The sequence below is a fragment of the Pristiophorus japonicus genome, chromosome 1 (assembly GCF_044704955.1).
Source record: "Pristiophorus japonicus isolate sPriJap1 chromosome 1, sPriJap1.hap1, whole genome shotgun sequence".
NCBI classification, from domain to species: Eukaryota; Metazoa; Chordata; class Chondrichthyes; family Pristiophoridae; genus Pristiophorus; species Pristiophorus japonicus.
Window position 1 is genome coordinate 476,815,779 of NC_091977.1, and position 13,201 is coordinate 476,828,979.

The window sequence follows — 13,201 nt, forward strand, 5'->3', positions numbered from 1 at the left end:
CTCGTCATATTAAGAGCTCTGCCTTCAGCGAATTGCCACTTACCACACACATACATACTTCAAAAGAATGCTCACTGCTTCAAGCCGGAGTGCAACCAACTACCTAAGCACGACTTTGCTTTGCTTTGTTTTCTACTGCACTGCTCCGCTCTCCCACCTGTGAATCGAAGGGATGCGACAGAGGTGCCTCTCTTTGGTGATTGTCTGCCTCATGCCTTGTAATCTGCCCGTCCTGTGCACCTGCTGATGTCGCAGCTATTTTTCACAGGCTGGGCCAGTGGCGCAATGGATAACGCGTCTGACTACGGATCAGAAGATTGTAGGTTCGACTCCTACCTGGCTCGAGTATTTTTGCAATCTTTGCATTATGGCTTTGGATGCCACGTAAGCGAACATATTTGGTCAAACTGTCCAGCTCTTAAACTGGGAAGTACCTTCTTAGTGCAGTAGGCAGCACGTCAGTCTCATAATCTGAAGGTCCTGAGTTCAATCCTTAGAAAAGGCATTGATACTTGTAAAGATGTTTTTCCTTCTTTCCATTTCAGCTGCATGCATGCAAAAATCGAGAAGTTTTGCTGCGACAGCACACCAAAGGATTTGATGTCCCTCAGCCTGCGGTGACCTTCAGAAGCAGATGGGCTCACCCACACCTGACACAACTCTTGTGTCTGAACTATTAACTGAGCCAAAAGAACAGTGGAGAATGCAGGCATTGATCCCACTGCCTCACACATGCAAAGTAAGCGCTCTCCCATTTGAGCAAATTCCCCATTCACATCTGGTATTAGCTCCCAGTTTGCATCTGACTCGCCCCTTATCACTTGCCTCCTCGCTTCCACGACCAGCAGAAATCTCCTGCTTCAGGTTGGCCTGCTCCCTGAACACTTTTCATGCTTTGCTCCAATCGACGTTACTGAGCAATAGCAAGCGAGCAAGGGCAGGACTGGAAGCCACGGATATGGTGAAAGACGCCAAGAAGAGCTCGAGCCTGCGGAAGGGAAGCGAGTTGAGCGTAACGTCGCAGCCGCCAAGAGCGTGAGGGAGCAAGCGAGAGGCCTGTCTGACTGATGGACAGATGATTCTATTGCCTGAGGCTTTGCCTGAAAGAAAGTGCTGCCTCTTTTCATGCATTGCTGCTCAAAGGCACTCCCTGCTGACACACAGATGCAAGTGTTCAAGCAAAACGGCGAAGGCACTGTCCTGTGCCTCAGCTGCAACATGTTCAGCTGTAAACTGCTCGTCATATTAAGAGCTCTGCCTTCAGCGAATTGCCACTTACCACACACATACATACTTCAAAAGAATGCTCACTGCTTCAAGCCGGAGTGCAACCAACTACCTAAGCACGACTTTGCTTTGCTTTGTTTTCTACTGCACTGCTCCGCTCTCCCACCTGTGAATCGAAGGGATGCGACAGAGGTGCCTCTCTTTGGTGATTGTCTGCCTCATGCCTTGTAATCTGCCCGTCCTGTGCACCTGCTGATGTCGCAGCTATTTTTCACAGACTGGGCCAGTGGCGCAATGGATAACGCGTCTGACTACGGATCAGAAGATTGTAGGTTCGACTCCTACCTGGCTCGAGTATTTTTGCAATCTTTGCATTATGGCTTTGGATGCCACGTAAGCGAACATATTTGGTCAAACTGTCCAGCTCTTAAACTGGGCAGTACCTTCTTAGTGCAGTAGGCAGCACGTCAGTCTCATAATCTGAAGGTCCTGAGTTCAATCCTTAGAAAAGGCATTGATACTTGTAAAGATGTTTTTCCTTCTTTCCATTTCAGCTGCATGCATGCAAAAATCGAGAAGTTTTGCTGCGACAGCACACCAAAGGATTTGATGTCCCTCAGCCTGCGGTGACCTTCAGAAGCAGATGGGCTCACCCACACCTGACACAACTCTTGTGTCTGAACTATTAACTGAGCCAAAAGAACAGTGGAGAATGCAGGCATTGATCCCACTGCCTCACACATGCAAAGTAAGCGCTCTCCCATTTGAGCAAATTCCCCATTCACATCTGGTATTAGCTCCCAGATTGCATCTGACTCGCCCCTTATCACTTGCCTGCTCGCTTCCACGACCAGCAGAAATCTCCTGCTTCAGGTTGGCCTGCTCCCTGAACACTTTTCATGCTTTGCTCCAATCGACGTTACTGAGCAATAGCAGGCGAGCAAGGGCAGGACTGGAAGCCACGGATATGGTGAAAGACGCCAAGAAGAGCTCGAGCCTGCGGAAGGGAAGCGAGTTGAGCGTAACGTCGCAGCCGCCACGAGCGTGAGGGAGCAAGCGAGAGGCCTGTCTGACTGATGGACAGATGATTCTATTGCCTGAGGCTTTGCCTGAAAGAAAGTGCTGCCTCTTTTCATGCATTGCTGCTCAAAGGCACTCCCTGCTGACACACAGATGCAAGTGTTCAAGCAAAACGGCGAAGACACTGTCCTGTGCCTCAGCTGCAACATGTTCAGCTGTAAACTGCTCGTCATATTAAGAGCTCTGCCTTCAGCGAATTGCCACTTACCACACACATACATACTTCAAAAGAATGCTCACTGCTTCAAGCCGGAGTGCAACCAACTACCTAAGCACGACTTTGCTTTGCTTTGTTTTCTACTGCACTGCTCCGCTCTCCCACCTGTGAATCGAAGGGATGCGACAGAGGTGCCTCTCTTTGGTGATTGTCTGCCTCATGCCTTGTAATCTGCCCGTCCTGTGCACCTGCTGATGTCGCAGCTATTTTTCACAGGCTGGGCCAGTGGCGCAATGGATAACGCGTCTGACTACGGATCAGAAGATTGTAGGTTCGACTCCTACCTGGCTCGAGTATTTTTGCAATCTTTGCATTATGGCTTTGGATGCCACGTAAGCGAACATATTTGGTCAAACTGTCCAGCTCTTAAACTGGGAAGTACCTTCTTAGTGCAGTAGGCAGCACGTCAGTCTCATAATCTGAAGGTCCTGAGTTCAATCCTTAGAAAAGGCATTGATACTTGTAAAGATGTTTTTCCTTCTTTCCATTTCAGCTGCATGCATGCAAAAATCGAGACGTTTTGCTGCGACAGCACACCAAAGGATTTGATGTCCCTCAGCCTGCGGTGACCTTCAGAAGCAGATGGGCTCACCCACACCTGACACAACTCTTGTGTCTGAACTATTAACTGAGCCAAAAGAACAGTGGAGAATGCAGGCATTGATCCCACTGCCTCACACATGCAAAGTAAGCGCTCTCCCATTTGAGCAAATTCCCCATTCACATCTGGTATTAGCTCCCAGTTTGCATCTGACTCGCCCCTTATCACTTGCCTCCTCGCTTCCACGACCAGCAGAAATCTCCTGCTTCAGGTTGGCCTGCTCCCTGAACACTTTTCATGCTTTGCTCCAATCGACGTTACTGAGCAATAGCAAGCGAGCAAGGGCAGGACTGGAAGCCACGGATATGGTGAAAGACGCCAAGAAGAGCTCGAGCCTGCGGAAGGGAAGCGAGTTGAGCGTAACGTCGCAGCCGCCAAGAGCGTGAGGGAGCAAGCGAGAGGCCTGTCTGACTGATGGACAGATGATTCTATTGCCTGAGGCTTTGCCTGAAAGAAAGTGCTGCCTCTTTTCATGCATTGCTGCTCAAAGGCACTCCCTGCTGACACACAGATGCAAGTGTTCAAGCAAAACGGCGAAGGCACTGTCCTGTGCCTCAGCTGCAACATGTTCAGCTGTAAACTGCTCGTCATATTAAGAGCTCTGCCTTCAACGAATTGCCACTTACCACACACATACATACTTCAAAAGAATGCTCACTGCTTCAAGCCGGAGTGCAACCAACTACCTAAGCACGACTTTGCTTTGCTTTGTTTTCGACTGCACTGCTCCGCTCTCCCACCTGTGAATCGAAGGGATGCGACAGAGGTGCCTCTCTTTGGTGATTGTCTGCCTCATGCCTTGGAATCTGCCCGTCCTGTGCACCTGCTGATGTCGCAGCTATTTTTCACAGACTGGGCCAGTGGCGCAATGGATAACGCATCTGACTACGGATCAGAAGATTATAGGTTCGACTCCTACCTGGCTCGAGTATTTTTGCAATCTTTGCATTATGGCTTTGGATGCCACGTAAGCGAACATATTTGGTCAAACTGTCCAGCTCTTAAACTGGGAAGTACCTTCTTAGTGCAGTAGGCAGCACGTCAGTCTCATAATCTGAAGGTCCTGAGTTCAATCCTTAGAAAAGGCATTGATACTTGTAAAGATGTTTTTCCTTCTTTCCATTTCAGCTGCATGCATGCAAAAATCGAGAAGTTTTGCTGCGACAGCACACCAAAGGATTTGATGTCCCTCAGCCTGCGGTGACCTTCAGAAGCAGATGGGCTCACCCACACCTGACACAACTCTTGTGTCTGAACTATTAACTGAGCCAAAAGAACAGTGGAGAATGCAGGCATTGATCCCACTGCCTCACACATGCAAAGTAAGCGCTCTCCCATTTGAGCAAATTCCCCATTCACATCTGGTATTAGCTCCCAGATTGCATCTGACTCGCCCCTTATCACTTGCCTGCTCGCTTCCACGACCAGCAGAAATCTCCTGCTTCAGGTTGGCCTGCTCCCTGAACACTTTTCATGCTTTGCTCCAATCGACGTTACTGAGCAATAGCAGGCGAGCAAGGGCAGGACTGGAAGCCACGGATATGGTGAAAGACGCCAAGAAGAGCTCGAGCCTGCGGAAGGGAAGCGAGTTGAGCGTAACGTCGCAGCCGCCACGAGCGTGAGGGAGCAAGCGAGAGGCCTGTCTGACTGATGGACAGATGATTCTATTGCCTGAGGCTTTGCCTGAAAGAAAGTGCTGCCTCTTTTCATGCATTGCTGCTCAAAGGCACTCCCTGCTGACACACAGATGCAAGTGTTCAAGCAAAACGGCGAAGGCACTGTCCTGTGCCTCAGCTGCAACATGTTCAGCTGTAAACTGCTCGTCATATTAAGAGCTCTGCCTTCAGCGAATTGCCACTTACCACACACATACATACTTCAAAAGAATGCTCACTGCTTCAAGCCGGAGTGCAACCAACTACCTAAGCACGACTTTGCTTTGCTTTGTTTTCTACTGCACTGCTCCGCTCTCCCACCTGTGAATCGAAGGGATGCGACAGAGGTGCCTCTCTTTGGTGATTGTCTGCCTCATGCCTTGTAATCTGCCCGTCCTGTGCACCTGCTGATGTCGCAGCTATTTTTCACAGGCTGGGCCAGTGGCGCAATGGATAACGCGTCTGACTACGGATCAGAAGATTGTAGGTTCGACTCCTACCTGGCTCGAGTATTTTTGCAATCTTTGCATTATGGCTTTGGATGCCACGTAAGCGAACATATTTGGTCAAACTGTCCAGCTCTTAAACTGGGAAGTACCTTCTTAGTGCAGTAGGCAGCACGTCAGTCTCATAATCTGAAGGTCCTGAGTTCAATCCTTAGAAAAGGCATTGATACTTGTAAAGATGTTTTTCCTTCTTTCCATTTCAGCTGCATGCATGCAAAAATCGAGAAGTTTTGCTGCGACAGCACACCAAAGGATTTGATGTCCCTCAGCCTGCGGTGACCTTCAGAAGCAGATGGGCTCACCCACACCTGACACAACTCTTGTGTCTGAACTATTAACTGAGCCAAAAGAACAGTGGAGAATGCAGGCATTGATCCCACTGCCTCACACGTGCAAAGTAAGCACTCTCCCATTTGAGCAAATTCCCATTCACATCTGGTATTAGCTCCCAGTTTGCATCTGACTCGCCCCTTATCACTTGCCTCCTCGCTTCCACGACCAGCAGAAATCTCCTGCTTCAGGTTGGCCTGCTCCCTGAACACTTTTCATGCTTTGCTCCAATCGACGTTACTGAGCAATAGCAAGCGAGCAAGGGCAGGACTGGAAGCCACGGATATGGTGAAAGACGCCAAGAAGAGCTCGAGCCTGCGGAAGGGAAGCGAGTTGAGCGTAACGTCGCAGCCGCCACGAGCGTGAGGGAGCAAGCGAGAGGCCTGTCTGACTGATGGACAGATGATTCTATTGCCTGAGGCTTTGCCTGAAAGAAAGTGCTGCCTCTTTTCATGCATTGCTGCTCAAAGGCACTCCCTGCTGACACACAGATGCAAGTGTTCAAGCAAAACGGCGAAGGCACTGTCCTGTGCCTCAGCTGCAACATGTTCAGCTGTAAACTGCTCGTCATATTAAGAGCTCTGCCTTCAACGAATTGCCACTTACCACACACATACATACTTCAAAAGAATGCTCACTGCTTCAAGCCGGAGTGCAACCAACTACCTAAGCACGACTTTGCTTTGCTTTGTTTTCTACTGCACTGCTCCGCTCTCCCACCTGTGAATCGAAGGGATGCGACAGAGGTGCCTCTCTTTGGTGATTGTCTGCCTCATGCCTTGGAATCTGCCCGTCCTGTGCACCTGCTGATGTCGCAGCTATTTTTCACAGACTGGGCCAGTGGCGCAATGGATAACGCGTCTGACTACGGATCAGAAGAATGTAGGTTCGACTCCTACCTGGCTCGAGTATTTTTGCAATCTTTGCATTATGGCTTTGGATGCCACGTAAGCGAACATATTTGGTCAAACTGTCCAGCTCTTAAACTGGGAAGTACCTTCTTAGTGCAGTAGGCAGCACGTCAGTCTCATAATCTGAAGGTCCTGAGTTCAATCCTTAGAAAAGGCATTGATACTTGTAAAGATGTTTTTCCTTCTTTCCATTTCAGCTGCATGCATGCAAAAATCGAGAAGTTTTGCTGCGACAGCACACCAAAGGATTTGATGTCCCTCAGCCTGCGGTGACCTTCAGAAGCAGATGGGCTCACCCACACCTGACACAACTCTTGTGTCTGAACTATTAACTGAGCCAAAAGAACAGTGGAGAATGCAGGCATTGATCCCACTGCCTCACACGTGCAAAGTAAGCACTCTCCCATTTGAGCAAATTCCCCATTCACATCTGGTATTAGCTCCCAGTTTGCATCTGACTCGCCCCTTATCACTTGCCTGCTCGCTTCCACGACCAGCAGAAATCTCCTGCTTCAGGTTGGCCTGCTCCCTGAACACTTTTCATGCTTTGCTCCAATCGACGTTACTGAGCAATAGCAAGCGAGCAAGGGCAGGACTGGAAGCCACGGATATGGTGAAAGACGCCAAGAAGAGCTCGAGCCTGCGGAAGGGAAGCGAGTTGAGCGTAACGTTGCAGCCGCCACGAGCATGAGGGAGCAAGCGAGAGGCCTGTCTGACTGATGGACAGATGATTCTATTGCCTGAGGCTTTGCCTGAAAGAAAGTGCTGCCTCTTTTCATGCATTGCTGCTCAAAGGCACTCCCTGCTGACACACAGATGCAAGTGTTCAAGCAAAACGGCGAAGGCACTGTCCTGTGCCTCAGCTGCAACATGTTCAGCTGTAAACAGCTCGTCATATTAAGAGCTCTGCCTTCAGCGAATTGCCACTTACCACACACATACATACTTCAAAAGAATGCTCACTGCTTCAAGCCGGAGTGCAACCAACTACCTAAGCACGACTTTGCTTTGCTTTGTTTTCTACTGCACTGCTCCGCTCTCCCACCTGTGAATCGAAGGGATGCGACAGAGGTGCCTCTCTTTGGTGATTGTCTGCCTCATGCCTTGTAATCTGCCCGTCCTGTGCACCTGCTGATGTTGCAGCTATTTTTCACAAACTGGGCCAGTGGCGCAATGGATAACGCATCTGACTACGGATCAGAAGATTGTCGGTTCGACTCCTACCTGGCTCGAGTATTTTTGCAATCTTTGCATTATGGCTTTGGATGCCACGTAAGCGAACATATTTGGTCAAACTGTCCAGCTTTTAAACTGGTAAGTACCTTCTTAGTGCAGTAGGCAGCACGTCAGTCTCATAATCTGAAGGTCCTGAGTTCAATCTTTAGAAAAGACATTGATACTTGTCAAGATGTTTTTCCTTCTTTCCATTTCAGCTGCATGCATGCAAAAATCGAGAAGTTTTGCTGCGACAGCACACCAAAGGATTTGATGTCCCTCAGCCTGCGGTGACCTTCAGAAGCAGATGGGCTCACCCACACCTGACACAACTCTTGTGTCTGAACTATTAACTGAGCCAAAAGAACAGTGGAGAATGCAGGCATTGATCCCACTGCCTCACACATGCAAAGTAAGCGCTCTCCCATTTGAGCAAATTCCCCATTCACATCTGGTATTAGCTCCCAGTTTGCATCTGTATCGCCCCTTATCACTGGCCTCCTCGCTTCCACGACCAGCAGAAATCTCCTGCTTCAGGTTGGCCCGCTCCCTGAACACTTTTCATGCTTTGCTCCAATCGACGTTACTGAGCAATAGCAAGCGAGCAAGGGCAGGACTGGAAGCCACGGATATGGTGAAAGACTCCAAGAAGAGCTCAAGCCTGCGGAAGGGAAGCGAGTTGAGCGTAATGTCGCAGCCGCCACAAGCGTGAGGGAGCAAGCGAGAGCCCTTTCTGACTGATGGACAGATGATTCTATTGCCTGAGGCTTTGCCTGAAAGAAAGTGCTGCCTCTTTTCATGCATTGCTGCTCAAAGGCACTCCCTGCTGACACACAGATGCAAATGTTCAAGCAAAACGGCGAAGGCACTGTCCTGTGCCTCAGCTGCAACATGTTCAGCTGCAAACAGCTCGTCATATTAAGAGCTCTGCCTTCAGCGAATTGCCACTTACCACACACATACATACTTCAAAAGAATGCTCACTGCTTCAAGCCGGAGTGCAACCAACTACCTAAGCACGACTTTGCTTTGCTTTGTTTTCTACTGCACTGCTCCGCTCTCCCACCTGTGAATCGAAGGGATGCGACAGAGGTGCCTCTCTTTGGTGATTGTCTGCCTCATGCCTTGTAATCTGCCCGTCCTGTGCACCTGCTGATGTCGCAGCTATTTTTCACAGACTGGGCCAGTGGCGCAATGGATAACGCGTCTGACTACGAATCAGAAGATTGTAGGTTTGACTCCTACCTGGCTCGAGTATTTTTGCAATCTTTGCATTATGGCTTTGGATGCCACGTAAGCGAACATATTTGGTCAAACTGTCCAGCTCTTAAACTGGGAAGTACCTTCTTAGTGCAGTAGGCAGCACGTCAGTCTCATAATCTGAAGGTCCTGAATTCAATCCTTAGAAAAGGCATTGATACTTGTAAAGATGTCTTTCCTTCTTTCCATTTCAGCTGCATGCATGCAAAAATCGAGAACTTTTGCTGCGACAGCACACCAAAGGATTTGATGTCCCTCAGCCTGCGGTGACCTTCAGAAGCAGATAGGCTCACCCACACCTGACACAACTCTTGTGTCTGAACTATTAACTGAGCCAAAAGAACAGTGGAAAATGCAGGCATTGATCCCACTGCCTCACACATGCAAAGTAAGCGCTCTCCCATTTGAGCAAATTCCCCATTCACATCTGGTATTAGCTCCCAGTTTGCACCTGACTCGCCCCTTATCACTTGCCTCCTCGCTTCCACGACCAGCAGAAATCTCCTGCTTCAGGTTGGCCTGCTCCCTGAACACTTTTCATGCTTTGCTCCAATCGACGTTACTGAGCAATAGCAAGCGAGCAAGGGCAGGACTGGAAGCCACGGATATGGTGAAAGACGCCAAGAAGAGCTCGAGCCTGCGGAAGGGAAGCGAGTTGAGCCGCCACGAGCGTGAGGGAGCAAGCGAGAGGCCTGTCTGACTGATGGACAGATGATTCTATTGCCTGAGGCTTTGCCTGAAAGAAAGTGCTGCCTCTTTTCATGCATTGCTGCTCAAAGGCACTCCCTGCTGACACACAGATGCAAGTGTTCAAGCAAAACGGCGAAGGCACTGTCCTGTGCCTCAGCTGCAACATGTTCAGCTGTAAACTGCTCGTCATATTAAGAGCTCTGCCTTCAACGAATTGCCACTTACCACACACATACATACTTCAAAAGAATGCTCACTGCTTCAAGCCGGAGTGCAACCAACTACCTAAGCACGACTTTGCTTTGCTTTGTTTTCTACTGCACTGCTCCGCTCTCCCACCTGTGAATCGAAGGGATGCGACAGAGGTGCCTCTCTTTGGTGATTGTCTGCCTCATGCCTTGTAATCTGCCCGTCCTGTGCACCTGCTGATGTCGCAGCTATTTTGCACAGACTGGGCCAGTGGCGCAATGGATAACGCGTCTGACGACGGATCAGAAGATTGTAGGTTCGACTCCTACCTGGCTTGAGTATTTTTGCAATCTTTGCATTATGGCTTTGGATGCCACGTAAGCGAACATATTTGGTCAAACTGTCCAGCTCTTAAACTGTTAAGTGCCTTCTTAGTGCAGTAGGCAGCACGTCAGTCTCATTATCTGAAGGTCCTCAGTTCAATCCTTCGAGAAGGCATTGATACTTGTAAAGATGTTTTTCCTTCTTTCCATTTCAGCTACATGCATGCAAAAATCGAGAAGTTTTGCTGCGACAGCACACCAAAGGATTTGATGTCCCTCAGCCTGCGGTGACCTTCAGAAGCAGATGGGCTCACCCACACCTGACACAACTCTTGTGTCTGAACTATTAACTGAGCCAAAAGAACAGTGGAGAATGCAGGCATTGATCCCACTGCCTCACACGTGCAAAGTAAGCGCTCTCCCATTTGAGCAAATTCCCCATTCACATCTGGTATTAGCTTCCAGTTTGCATCTGACTCGCCCCTTATCACGACCAGCAGAAATCTCCTGCTTCAGGTTGGCCTGCTCCCTGAACACTTTTCATGCTTTGCTCCAATCGACGTTACTGAGCAATAGCAAGCGAGCAAGGGCAGGACTGGAAGCCACGGATATGGTGAAAGACGCCAAGAAGAGCTCGAGCCTGCGGAAGGGAAGCGAGTTGAGCGTAACGTCGCAGCCGCCACGAGCGTGAGGGAGCAAGCGAGAGCCCTTTCTGACTGATGGACAGATGATTCTATTGCCTGAGGCTTTGCCTGAAAGAAAGTGCTGCCTCTTTTCATGCATTGCTGCTCAAAGGCACTCCCTGCTGACACACAGATGCAAGTGTTCAAGCAAAACGGCGAAGGCACTGTCCTGTGCCTCAGCTGCAACATGTTCAGCTGTAAAATGCTCGTCATATTAAGAGCTCTGCCTTCAACGAATTGCCACTTACCACACACATACATACTTCAAAAGAATGCTCACTGCTTCAAGCCGGAGTGCAACCAACTACCTAAGCACGACTTTGCTTTGCTTTGTTTTCTACTGCACTGCTCCGCTCTCCCACCTGTGAATCGAAGGGATGCGACAGAGGTGCCTCTCTTTGGTGATTGTCTGCCTCATGCCTTGTAATCTGCCCGTCCTGTGCACCTGCTGATGTCGCAGCTATTTTTCACAGACTGGGCCAGTGGCGCAATGGATAACGCGTCTGACGACGGATCAGAAGATTGTAGGTTCGACTCCTACCTGGCTCGAGTATTTTTGCAATCTTTGCATTATGGCTTTGGATGCCACGTAAGCGAACATATTTGGTCAAACTGTCCAGCTCTTAAACTGGGAAGTACCTTCTTAGTGCAGTAGGCAGCACGTCAATCTCGTTATCTGAAGGTCCTCAGTTCAATCCTTAGAGAAGGCATTGATACTTGTAAAGATGTTTTTCCTTCTTTCCATTTCAGCTGCATGCATGCAAAAATCGAGAAGTTTTGCTGCGACAGCACACCAAAGGATTTGATGTCCCTCAGCCTGCGGTGACCTTCAGAAGCAGATGGGCTCACCCACAGCTGACACAACTCTTGTCTCTGAACTATTCACTGAGCCAAAAGAACAGTGGAGAATGCAGGCATTGATCCCACTGCCTCACACATGCAAAGTAAGCACTCTCCCATTTGAGCAAATTCCCCATTCACATCTGGTATTAGCTCCCAGTTTGCATCTGAATCGCCCCTTATCACTGGGCTCCTCGCTTCCACGACCAGCAGAAATCTCCTGCTTCAGGTTGGCCCGCTCCCTGAACACTTTTCATGCTTTGCTCCAATCGACGTTACTGAGCAATAGCACCGAGCAAGGGCAGCACTGGAAGCCACGGATATGGTGAAAGACGCCAAGAAGAGCTCGAGCCTGCGGAAGGGAAGCGAGTTGAGCGTAATGTCGCAACCGCCACGAGCGTGAGGGAGCAAGCGAGAGCCCTTTCTGACTGATGGACAGATGATTCTATTGCCTGAGGCTTTGCCTGAAAGAAAGTGCTGCCTCTTTTCATGCATTGCTGCTCAAAGGCACTCCCTGGTGACACACAGATGCAAGTGTTCAAGCAAAACGGCGAAGGCACTGTCCTGTGCCTCAGCTGCAACATGTTCAGCTGTAAACAGCTCGTCATATTAAGAGCTCTGCCTTCAGCGAATTGCCACTTACCACACACATACATACTTCAAAAGAATGCTCACTGCTTCAAGCCGGAGTGCAACCAACTACCTAAGCACGACTTTGCTTTGCTTTGTTTTCTACTGCACTGCTCCGCTCTCCCACCTGTGAATCGAAGGGATGCGACAGAGGTGCCTCTCTTTGGTGATTGTCTGCCTCATGCCTTGTAATCTGCCCGTCCTGTGCACCTGCTGATGTCGCAGCTATTTTTCACAGACTGGGCCAGTGGCGCAATGGATAACGCGTCTGACTACGGATCAGAAGATTGTAGGTTCGACTCCTACCTGGCTTGAGTATTTTTGCAATCTTTGCATTATGGCTTTGGATGCCACGTAAGCGAACATATTTGGTCAAACTGTCCAGCTCTTAAACTGGTAAGTGCCTTCTTAGTGCAGTAGGCAGCACGTCAGTCTCATTATCTGAAGGTCCTCAGTTCAATCCTTCGAGAAGGCATTGATACTTGTAAAGATGTTTTTCCTTCTTTCCATTTCAGCTGCATGCATGCAAAAATCGAGAAGTTTTGCTGCGACAGCACACCAAAGGATTTGATGTCCCTCAGCCTGCGGTGACCTTCAGAAGCAGATGGGCTCACCCACACCTGACACAACTCTTGTGTCTGAACTATTAACTGAGCCAAAAGAACAGTGGAGAATGCAGGCATTGATCCCACTGCCTCACACGTGCAAAGTAAGCGCTCTCCCATTTGAGCAAATTCCCCATTCACATCTGGTATTAGCTTCCAGTTTGCATCTGACTCGCCCCTTATCACTTGCCTGCTCGCTTCCACGACCAGCAGAAATCTCCTGCTTCAGGTTGGCCTGC

At 49.4% G+C, this 13,201-nt stretch overlaps 10 non-coding genes across 10 annotated transcripts; all 10 read left to right on the top strand.

Annotated features, from left to right (window-relative positions):
• Positions 1-271: 271 nt before the first annotated feature.
• Positions 272-344, top strand: trnar-acg (transfer RNA arginine (anticodon ACG)). The gene has a single exon. It is a non-coding gene; the product is annotated as a tRNA-Arg (tRNA).
• A 1,163-nt stretch (positions 345-1,507) lies between these two features.
• trnar-acg (transfer RNA arginine (anticodon ACG)) lies at positions 1,508-1,580 on the top strand. The gene has a single exon. It is a non-coding gene; the product is annotated as a tRNA-Arg (tRNA).
• Positions 1,581-2,743: 1,163 nt separating this feature from the next.
• Positions 2,744-2,816, top strand: trnar-acg (transfer RNA arginine (anticodon ACG)). The gene has a single exon. It is a non-coding gene; the product is annotated as a tRNA-Arg (tRNA).
• A 1,163-nt stretch (positions 2,817-3,979) lies between these two features.
• trnar-acg (transfer RNA arginine (anticodon ACG)) lies at positions 3,980-4,052 on the top strand. Its single transcript has one exon. It is a non-coding gene; the product is annotated as a tRNA-Arg (tRNA).
• Positions 4,053-5,215: 1,163 nt separating this feature from the next.
• Positions 5,216-5,288, top strand: trnar-acg (transfer RNA arginine (anticodon ACG)). The gene has a single exon. It is a non-coding gene; the product is annotated as a tRNA-Arg (tRNA).
• A 1,162-nt stretch (positions 5,289-6,450) lies between these two features.
• trnar-acg (transfer RNA arginine (anticodon ACG)) lies at positions 6,451-6,523 on the top strand. Its single transcript has one exon. It is a non-coding gene; the product is annotated as a tRNA-Arg (tRNA).
• A 1,163-nt stretch (positions 6,524-7,686) lies between these two features.
• On the top strand, positions 7,687-7,759 carry trnar-acg (transfer RNA arginine (anticodon ACG)). The gene has a single exon. It is a non-coding gene; the product is annotated as a tRNA-Arg (tRNA).
• A 1,163-nt stretch (positions 7,760-8,922) lies between these two features.
• On the top strand, positions 8,923-8,995 carry trnar-acg (transfer RNA arginine (anticodon ACG)). Its single transcript has one exon. It is a non-coding gene; the product is annotated as a tRNA-Arg (tRNA).
• Positions 8,996-11,363: 2,368 nt separating this feature from the next.
• trnar-acg (transfer RNA arginine (anticodon ACG)) lies at positions 11,364-11,436 on the top strand. Its single transcript has one exon. It is a non-coding gene; the product is annotated as a tRNA-Arg (tRNA).
• Positions 11,437-12,598: 1,162 nt separating this feature from the next.
• Positions 12,599-12,671, top strand: trnar-acg (transfer RNA arginine (anticodon ACG)). The gene has a single exon. It is a non-coding gene; the product is annotated as a tRNA-Arg (tRNA).
• Positions 12,672-13,201: the final 530 nt, after the last annotated feature.